The following is a 9,808-nucleotide window of genomic DNA, read 5'->3' on the forward strand; positions in this document are numbered from 1 at the left end:
TTGTAGAACCACTGTGCAAAGTTTGGGGTAATACATGAAAGATTTCAATGAACTGCTGTGAATTCAGTGGAGGGTCACTCAAAACAGATAATAATAGTATTATTATTATTATTATTATTATTAATAATAATAATAATAATAATAATAATAATAATAAAACAAAACAGGGAACTGGAGCATGGGGCACTGAGACAGCCGTAGAAGACTACAGTTATATGTTATTGTTGTCTCCAGATATTCAGTGGGATGGCATAGTCTTTTCCTAGAGAAGCATGGCAAAATGACAAGAGATGATCAATCAAGTAGCAAGCTGGCAAATTCCAAGCAGATAAAAGGAAAGAAAATATTTACAGCTAGAGAAGAGAATCTCTTGCAACAAAGAGATTACAGAATTTGCCATCCAAAACACAACTGGGGGACCATGTGTCAAGCCTTATTTCAGCTAAGCAAGCTGAAGGGGAGATTACTAGCTTCCAGATGCATTGCTGAGCAAGATCCCAGACCTACTGCTCCTCATGGTCATTAAGGGGCTCTTGCAGACAGCTGTTGCTCTAGGGATCAGCTGCTTAATTAGAGCTAATCACAGAGCTGGTACCATGATGAGGAAAGCATAGAAGGTTTGAATTAGGCACACAGAATAGCCATATGCAGATACCAAGGAGAAGGCAAAAGCTTTCTAGACCTTGGAGCACTAATACTAGCTCCTAGTACTTGTTCCACTTTCTGCTTACAGGTTTCTGTGACGAATCAACAGGGAAGGTATTCGCTGTGTAACTGTGAGTCACTGAAGCGTTGTATTAGACCATCTACCCAAAACAGCACTTTTGTTTCTCTGACTCATACTTCAACATCTCCTACTGATCCCATTCTTAAATAGCTACAGATAAGTCATCTTCTAGGCAGGATATGTTTGAAAGAATAGCTTCAAAAGTGCATATAGGATTCACTGAAGAAGCAAAAGTGGTCAAGATATTCATTATTTTCAGCACAGTAAGATAGTTGGCTAACCTATAGACGTGCTTGCTCTCCCTGCCAAATGGGAAGTGGGAAGAGGCTATGAAAGAGCATGAGTTTGCATATTGACTTTTGTTTCAGGATTGTCCTTGTTGGAAAAAGATATACAAAACATGTAAGATGGATGATGAAGCTAACAGTAGCTGTCCAGAAATGGGAGCAGGGCAGTGGATTGAGGCATGACCAAGGACTCTCATCACTAAACTAGTTGTCATTCTGAGAAGACACACGTAGCAATGTGCTGAGTATATGTACTATGTGTGTACTGAAAATAGGGTATAACACAACGAAGAGAAGGTCTGTTTGAAAGCTTGAGGCAAAACCAGATGTGAGCAAAGAGTAGCAGCTCAACAAGTTCAGACTGCAACAAGCACCACCTTTTAGACAAGGTTTTCTCAGCCCAGCTCTTTGGCCACAGGGATCAGGGAAGAGACTGGGAAGTGTCAGGTGGAAAAGCCTGAACTAGCCAAGTACAATTGGTCCTACAAAATACAGACAGCCAATATCTGATCCACTAGGAAGTCTCATAAGTTTAATCAACGTCTTTTGAATAAAGTTTGATCCTGCCTGGCAAGTTTAGACCAGTCTAGCAACACTGCTTCTGATCTTGTTTCCTGAGGTATAAAACCTATCTATCACTAGATATCAGCCCTGCCAGCACAGCTCATGATACTACTCTAAAGTAATTCAATTATTATGAGACTTCAGCTCATGTTTTTTACTTGTCAGGATAAATTGTATGTACTTGTTGCATCCACTAAGGAACACAATTTTCAAATGCTTGCAGGAGTTGTCCAGTTTGTTGTAATGCTTCAGTCATGGGTCACTTATATTTAGATGTTCTACATAGAGGTTGCTGTTTGTTCTTCAGCCATGATTGTCCAAAAACACCACTTTGGGATCCTTTTGTCCAAAGAAATATTACTGGTATCAGATTGCTGAGAGAGATCCTTGTTTGTTCCAGTTGACTTCTTATGTGTGGAGTTAAAGCTTCATACAAGGAGTAAATTACATACAGTTTCCAGCCCAGTGTGATACAGCCCACAACCGTGTTACCACTGACCAAACGAGTGCAAGACATACAGTCAGTATGTGTCCTTCGGCCTTTTAACTCTCAAGTCTCGGAGTAATCGGTTTCCATTTCCCTCTCTCCCTTTTTAGGGAGGTGGGGAGCAGGTGCTGGAGTCCGCTCACCCAAGGACTGCTGACTCCGGCGCGTCTCAGGTTCCCGTAAAAAGAAACTGCCTGCACGAACCAGGTGCAAAAATACAAACGTAAAGATTATCTGTGCTGCTTTGCTCCTCAGTGCCTCGAGTCTGGCACTTCCCATGCACTGTTTTCACTCGTACGCTCACACAGGTCCTTCTGTCATGGGGTGTAGGGGGAAACAATCTACGGCTGAGAGACTGTCCGCACCTCCCCTCCTCGTGTAAACAAACGGGCTCCAGCAGCACCCGCTCAAACATCGGCCACCGTCCGGACAACGAGCTCCGGCGCACCATCACAGAGCAGCCCGGCCCCACGCACCCAGCAGCCTTCCGCAGCCCGGCGCGCGGCGGGAGGGTCGGAGCCTCAGGGTCGGAGGCAGTAGAGGCAGCCTATCCCCCGCGGTTCCTCGTTAGTATAGTGGTGAGTATCCCCGCCTGTCACGCGGGAGACCGGGGTTCGATTCCCCGACGGGGAGGCTGGTAGACTTTTCGAAACCGTCCTGCGCGCCAGCGTTCTTTTAGCGTTGCTCACGCCGAGAGAGCAAAAAAAAGGAAACCAAAATCGTATATCAGCCTCCCCGTCGGGGAATCGAACCCCGGTCTCCCGCGTGACAGGCGGGGATACTCACCACTATACTAACGAGGAACGCCATATTGGCAGCTTCTCCTGGCTTCCTTTTATCTGTGTTTCTCAACTTCTTCGACTGCTGTTCGATGTGGTGGGGACGGGCAAAGGGTCGTTCTCTGAGCTGCGGAAACAGTCTGAGGACCGTGGAGCGGGAGCGAGCAGCCAGGAACTCTCTAATGGTGGCAGTGCCGCGGAGAGTGGGCTCTACAACACCAAGAGAGCGAGTGGCCTTTGCTGCGGGTTTTGGGAGAGGGGCATCAACAGGTCTGCGTGGGATGCGGGAAGCGGGCTCGTGATGGAGGAAGACGAAAACTCGAGGCAAGGAAAGTCAGGCAGAGCCCAGCCCTCGTAGATGACTTGTAAGCCTCTAGGGTGCGCTTCGCAGGAGGACCTCGTGGCGCAACGGTAGCGCGTCTGACTCCAGATCAGAAGGCTGCGTGTTCGAATCACGTCGGGGTCACTTCGTTTTCCTTTCTGTCCCAGCTGTTTTTGCCGCTTTCGTTGCTGAGGAAAGGGCGGGATGCGCGCTGTTGTTTGTTTTTGGTTTGGAGGAGGGACATCGGATTTCCTCGGGATTGACCCGAGTAGAACGGGGAGGGAACTGAAGCAGTGTTTGGTGCCGAGACGGACGTGTTTCAGACGTTTACGGAGACAGGGAAATGAAGAGAAAAAGAGGGAAAGATGAATGGGAAACGCGGCGAAAGGAGACAAAGGGAAGCAGGTGTTACACTATGAGCCAAGAGCCAGGGAGCAGGTTTGGTTTGCTTTTAAGAACAGAAGAGGGCCAACAAAACCCTTATTTCGAGGGAAATACCCACTGAGGTATTGCAGGGGCTGTTGGTTTTCGTCTGTGAAACAGTTCCCAGAGTGGCCATTTCCAGAGGCAGAAAGGTCGAGAAAACACTTCTTTTTGTTCTAGAGATGAGATAAGGAGGCCAAGAACTAGTTGCTTTGTTATTTGGGTGGGCTGGGAAGTTGGGCATTTAATGAAATTCATTTAGGAAGGAAACAGAACAGTTTGTTAAAGTAAGTTCTGAACTTGAGAAACAGAGGAAAACAGCACAGAGAAGACCAAGTTGGTAAGAACTCATAGTATTGTAAATTGCAGCAGAAAGAGAAGAGAATATAAAAGTCTTAGAAATCACACTCAACGGAGTCAACAATTTTTTTTATTATTATTAATATTTTTCTGTTTTTGCAGCCTGAACTTCATTTCAGATACCCCTAAAATGCTGGAAAGAGCCTGCAGTCTTACGTGCTTTGCTCCGGTGCTTTGCTGTCACTGCTGCTCTGAAGCTCACACATGTGATTTAACCCCAATGTACCTTTTGTTGTAACTTAAATCCAGAACTTATGTCATTGCTAGTGGCAACAGAGAACAATTTATTCCCTTCTTTTTTATAGCAACTTCTTCACATATTAGAAATGTGTTACATCTCTCTATAGATGTCTGTTCTGCAGCAGTAGACAGTGTTTGCTGGGTCTTTCATTACTTGTGTTCCCAAAACCAGACACACTACTCACCTGGCTCAGGCTGTACAGTTCTGGTGAGACAAGCAGGACAGCCACATGTGCTGTGCTGACTGTGCTTCCATTTCTGAGTTGGAACAGGCTGCTCAAGGAAGCAGAGTCACCTTCCCTGGAGGTGTATAAGGAAAGAGGTCATGTAGTACTTAGAGTCATGGTTTAGTGGGCAGTATCGGTGGTAGATGTATGATTGGACTAGGTGATCTTAGAGGTCTTTTCCAACCATAGTGATTCTATGATTCTGTGGCTAGGAGGTCAGCGCTTTTTTTCTTCCTTAACATGACATTGTTGCCAAGAGTCAGCCCGTGTTTTTCCATAGCAAATAGTACCTCTCAGCAGGGCCGACACCTCACCAGCTGTTCCCTATCCCATACTGGTTAACCCAGCTGCTCCTGGCTCCATATTTTGCATTTGTCACTGTTTAATTTCATTCTACTTTTCCAGATATTTCCCAGTTCCTTGGAATTAAACTGAGTCTTAAGTAGATTCACCAATATATTTGCAGTCTCTGCTAGGTTCCTTTCACCTTCAAATTTACATATTGTAGCCTATCATCCTATTTTTTAATGGAAGTATTGCATAGAATAGAATGACTGAATTATTGACAGGTTTTTTTTGCAGAAAATTATTGATGGTTTTCTTGTAGAAAAATACTGATAGGTTTTCTTGAAGAAATTAGTGAAATATTAATCATTTTTGAAGAAAGCATGTACCTACCACCTACCAGCCTAATGTACTGTAAGTTTTCCTGTCTTACTTTTGATCGTATTGCGTGAAAGATACTGGTACAGTCAGAATATATAGAGTCAGCGTATAAATAATGTGTAATATAACAGACAGTTGAGGTGGATCAAAAACTGCCAGGACAGCCAGGCCCAGAGGATAGTAGTCAGCAGCGTAATGTCTGGTTGGAGGCCAATAACAAGCAGAGTGTTTGAGTGCTTGAGAGGCCAGTAGCAGGTCTGGTCTTGTATAGCATCTTCATTAACAATAAGGATGATGGAGTAGAATGCAACCTCAGTAAATCAATAGACCATATGTACCCACGGGTAGTAGATGATTCACTGTAGAGCCATGTCCTCATCCAGAGAGATCTAGGCAGGCTGGAAGGGTGAGCTGATGAGTCTCGTTAAGTTCAACAAATGCAAACTCCTGCAATGGGAGAGCGGGAACCCATACACTAGTGCTTTTTAGGGGTCACCCAGCTGGAAAAAAGCTCTGCAGAAAAGGACCTGGGATTCCTGATGAACACCAAGTTGAGCATGAGCCACTAAGACACTGTTAGCCACTAAGAAGGATGACAGTATTTGTGTCGGCATTAGGCCAAGCAGCACCAGCAGGTCAAGAGAAGGGGTCCTTCCGCTCTGCTCAGCATTGATGAGGCCACCAACTGGTGTCCAGCTCTTGATCTTGGCCACCAAGATGATAAAGGGACTGGAGTACCTCTCCTGCAAGAAGTGGTTGAGAGGGCTGGGACTGTTCAGCCCCTGACATGATTTATTCTTGGTACAAATGTTTTGTCTTCTTGTCTTCTAAATGCTTAAAAATTATTTGCTAACATTTTTCCCGAGAATGAAAGGTGAGTTTGCTTTAGATAAGAAGTTTATTTGCCTTTTTTTCTAGAATGCACCCTCACCTATAAAACTTCTGAAGATATCCACTAGAGATTTTGCAGATGCTTATTAGTTCCTCATCACCACATGATATGTTCACCAGTCTGAAAATATCTTCCTTACTTGACTATTTTGTGACTTGCTTATTTTCCTATGGTAGCCTGAGTTCTTTCTTTTGTTAGCAGTGTGAAAGCATAAATTGCTGTCAAACTGAACTGGTTAAGTGGTAATTGAGAAACTGACTTACAGAAGTATAGCCCACTACCCTGAAAAGAACGATGTAGGTTTTTAAACTTTCTAAAATATGGAGAAGCCCCGCAGAAAAAGAAGGTGAGGAAAACTAGACCGGATGTATAGTCTGCTACATGTTCCCATGCTCCCACAAAATTTCTTATGTCTCCACTTCAGCTCCCGCTGGAGCCAATGGATGTAAGAAGCAGTGGCAATCTGCTTGCATTCCTGTGCTGCTGCCAAAGCAGGTGTTCTACTCCAAGCATTCCAGATTGTTGCCAGATGATACCCTTGGCTTGCAGGGAGTTCATCTAATGCCAACACCAAAGATCTATTAATAGGAGCAGATGTTATCAGGGTGTGGTTTCACACTGTAGCTAACACGAGTGCAGACTGTCACACGGTTGTCAGTGTTGCATCCCTGCCTGCCTGTTTCCACCATTCCATTTGCATCGTGTCTTGCAATTGTTCAGCAACAGCTGCTGGCTCAGCATGCAGTCCTGGCAGCACAGTACTAGAGCCAACACAAGAAAAGTGTCAGCATTATGAGGCCCAGGACAGACCAGAGAGCAACATCTTTCAATAAGCCACAATTACCAAGCAACAAAATAATTTCATCCTAAGTTAAATGAGAGAATTAAATGTTATGTTCAAACTTAGCAATGTCTGAGATTTTTTAGCTAATGTTTCTCCTTCTCAATCTCCTATCAGTAAAATGGGAATAATAATTCTCTTCAGTTGCATAGAGGCACTGTGAAAATGGCTCAATTAATTCTGAGGCACCTGAGTTCATTGGTCAGTATTTGCTACTCAGAGGTGTTTCTACAGCATATGTGCTTCTATGCTTTTCTCTCTAACTTTCAAATACTGCATTTTGTAACCTGACTGATCTCTTAACGCAGACTTTTTTTATACTTATGGAATTATTCCTAGATAAATATAGACGATAACTTAAATTCTTACAAGGTTAAAAAACCTTGGAGCTGAAGTAATAGCTCGTGTATGATAAAAAGATGCTTTATTTTTGACCTTTTATGATAAAAATACATATCTATATAATTCCTGTTTGGAAAGTGCAGGATGCTCTCGCATTAAATCATTTTCCTTAATCTCTGTCTGCATACTTGAGTAGGATCTGACAGTTCTGTTTCCAGTCTGCATTGATATAGGCCCTTGTCTCTCACAATGCCAGTGATACAAATGTATAAATCAGCTGTTCCACTGTGCATATTTTTTTCCCTGCTTGGGAACTGTCACACAGACTTCCCACAGAGCTGGCCATCCCTGTGCTCAGACTGAGGGCAGCCATAGGCCCATTTGCCCCACTGGGCAACCTGTAGCATTCCTCTTCTCCGTAAGTGTGGAGTAGCAGTGAGTGATTCTAGGAAGTATAGTTACACTGTGCCAAAGTGATTGGGCAACTGCATATCTTATATATGCAAATGCTTGCCAGTTTCTGTTGCCTAAGAGGGAGTGTTATTTTGTTGTCAAACTCACCATAAACCAAGACTGAATTAACATTTCATATAGTTTTTTTACATTTTTAGATAAGAAAATTTCCTTATCGACTCAGTCTGAACAAGGGCATGTCTGTAGCACTTCCTTAAATGTCTTCGCCATGAATGGATTTACAGTTCTCACAATTTTACTATGTATTTTGAGGCAAATATTATACATGAATGCAAATGTTACACGTGTGTTTCATTATGGATTAAATGTCATCCAGAAACTCTGCTGAGTTTAGAATAAATTTTTTGATCACACAGATAGAGAATAATACATTTTGTTAGTGTAATAAAACATGAACAACAGGTCTTGTTTTTATGGGTGGCATTGGAAGTTAAGAATCATAAACATGGGGGAAGTCTTAAGCTAGAAATCTGAGATAATTTAGAAAGCATTAGGTCTTTTCATATCAAAGATGACTTTATGGCTGAAAATCCCTTCTCATACTCAAGAAAGCTAACAAATTCCAGACACTTGGGAGGGTCCTACAAAGGAAAGATTTTTGGCTTCTCCTTTTAGCATATTTCACATTTTTAGGCAAGCTTACAGCTGCTTTTCAACCACTGAAAATCACTATAGTCTCATACCATTTTCACTTTTTTCCTAAACTTTCTTTTCGTCACCATTTATACTGACAAGAGATAAAACATGACTGCCTGATTCTCAGGTGGAAGTGGGTATTCTGGTCTTTGAAAGCCAGAACTCGCTGTAAGCAATAAACACTTAAGTACTGGAACTTCTCAGAAGGCATGGCAAAGCAACAGTTTTGTATTCAGTATTTAAAATGCAAATCGTCTAACAGGCATATGTACCACTTTGTTGTTGTTCTTTTTCTGCAACAATGTAAGAAAACTGTTTTGGGCTTCTCTGTAATTAACTTGTTCCCTTGTTCCCTTTGGTTGCTGTGTTATGCTACAAAATGTAAGCTTTATTTCCCTCAAACAAAATAAATGGTAGAGGTGCAGATCCTTAGCTGTGTCGAGGTCTAAATCCATTGACAGCTGCAGGTTTGCAGGTTCCAGTGTTAACCATTATGTATGTGCACATAATACAAACAGCTGAAAGTAAGACAGTAAAAGTCCAGTGTCTGTGCACTGAAAAAATAATTAATGAAAGATGATACATATTTATACAGTCGAGGAAATAGCTTTCAAAACATAAATGAAATGTAAATGCAAGCTGTAAGTAAGGTCAATTGAGAATATGATTCCACAATCACTCTTCTGGATTTTGAAGAACCAAAACATATGATACCGAGTTTCTGCTGTCTTTATGCCACAGTGTTAGCTTTGCCTGACAACAGAAAGAAAAATCACAGATCCAACATAAAGCCAGCGAATTTTTAATGAACAAACCCAAATCTGGAACACTACTTTGTACTGTTGCATTTTTAATGCTACACCTTGTACATTAAAACCAGACAACATCAAAGTAATTTGATTAAAAGGTGCAAAGTGAATTCAAGCTCAACATTTTCCTTCTTTCCACTGCTTAGGGTCACTCAGAAGAAAATCTAGTGCTAACTGTATTGGATATAACTGGACTGTGTAAGGAGTTGCAAATGGCTGCCATATGCCACTGAGAAGCAGCCAGAGAAAACAAGCTTCAGGCCTAAAGGATAATATCATTTATTGTCTGTGGGGATATTAAACAGTTTCTGTGCTGACACTGTGTTCTAGGTGTATTGCTCCAAAAGTAATGCATGCTATTTTATTTCCAAGGTAAGATACAAGATACAAAGAGCACGATAACTCTACTTGATAGAGCAAATTCTCAGAGAATGCTATTATTTTTCCAGCATAGTCATCCCCACTAGCTATGCCTTTTGTCAGCAATTTACAAAAGGCTGCGTGCCACACTGTGGACAACACATCACCAGTGGAGGTGACCCACCATTGCTTTCATCACTGTTGAGATGCACTACCTACTGCCTCGCTGCACAGCAGATGCTGTAGGTTGCCTTTCCACTACTGACTTCAGTTAGTTTCCCAGACCAATTTCCCTTTGTGCTGTTTTAAAGCAGTTTGACTTTGCATGAAGTTGTTATTTTTCACATTACTACAATAGCTAAAGAATCTCCT

At 42.4% G+C, this 9,808-nt stretch overlaps 3 non-coding genes across 3 annotated transcripts; 2 read left to right on the forward strand and 1 right to left on the reverse strand.

Moving 5' to 3' along the window:
• Window positions 1-2,626: 2,626 nt before the first annotated feature.
• On the forward strand, window positions 2,627-2,698 carry TRNAD-GUC (transfer RNA aspartic acid (anticodon GUC)). Its single transcript has one exon. It is a non-coding gene; the product is annotated as a tRNA-Asp (tRNA).
• Window positions 2,699-2,796: 98 nt separating this feature from the next.
• Window positions 2,797-2,868, reverse strand: TRNAD-GUC (transfer RNA aspartic acid (anticodon GUC)). Its single transcript has one exon. It is a non-coding gene; the product is annotated as a tRNA-Asp (tRNA).
• A 370-nt stretch (window positions 2,869-3,238) lies between these two features.
• On the forward strand, window positions 3,239-3,310 carry TRNAW-CCA (transfer RNA tryptophan (anticodon CCA)). The gene has a single exon. It is a non-coding gene; the product is annotated as a tRNA-Trp (tRNA).
• Window positions 3,311-9,808: the final 6,498 nt, after the last annotated feature.

The sequence above is a fragment of the Cyrtonyx montezumae genome, unplaced genomic scaffold (genome assembly GCF_038088225.1).
Source record: "Cyrtonyx montezumae isolate F1298 unplaced genomic scaffold, pur_monq_1.0 scaffold_3, whole genome shotgun sequence".
In the NCBI taxonomy this organism is placed as follows: Eukaryota; Metazoa; Chordata; class Aves; order Galliformes; family Odontophoridae; genus Cyrtonyx; species Cyrtonyx montezumae.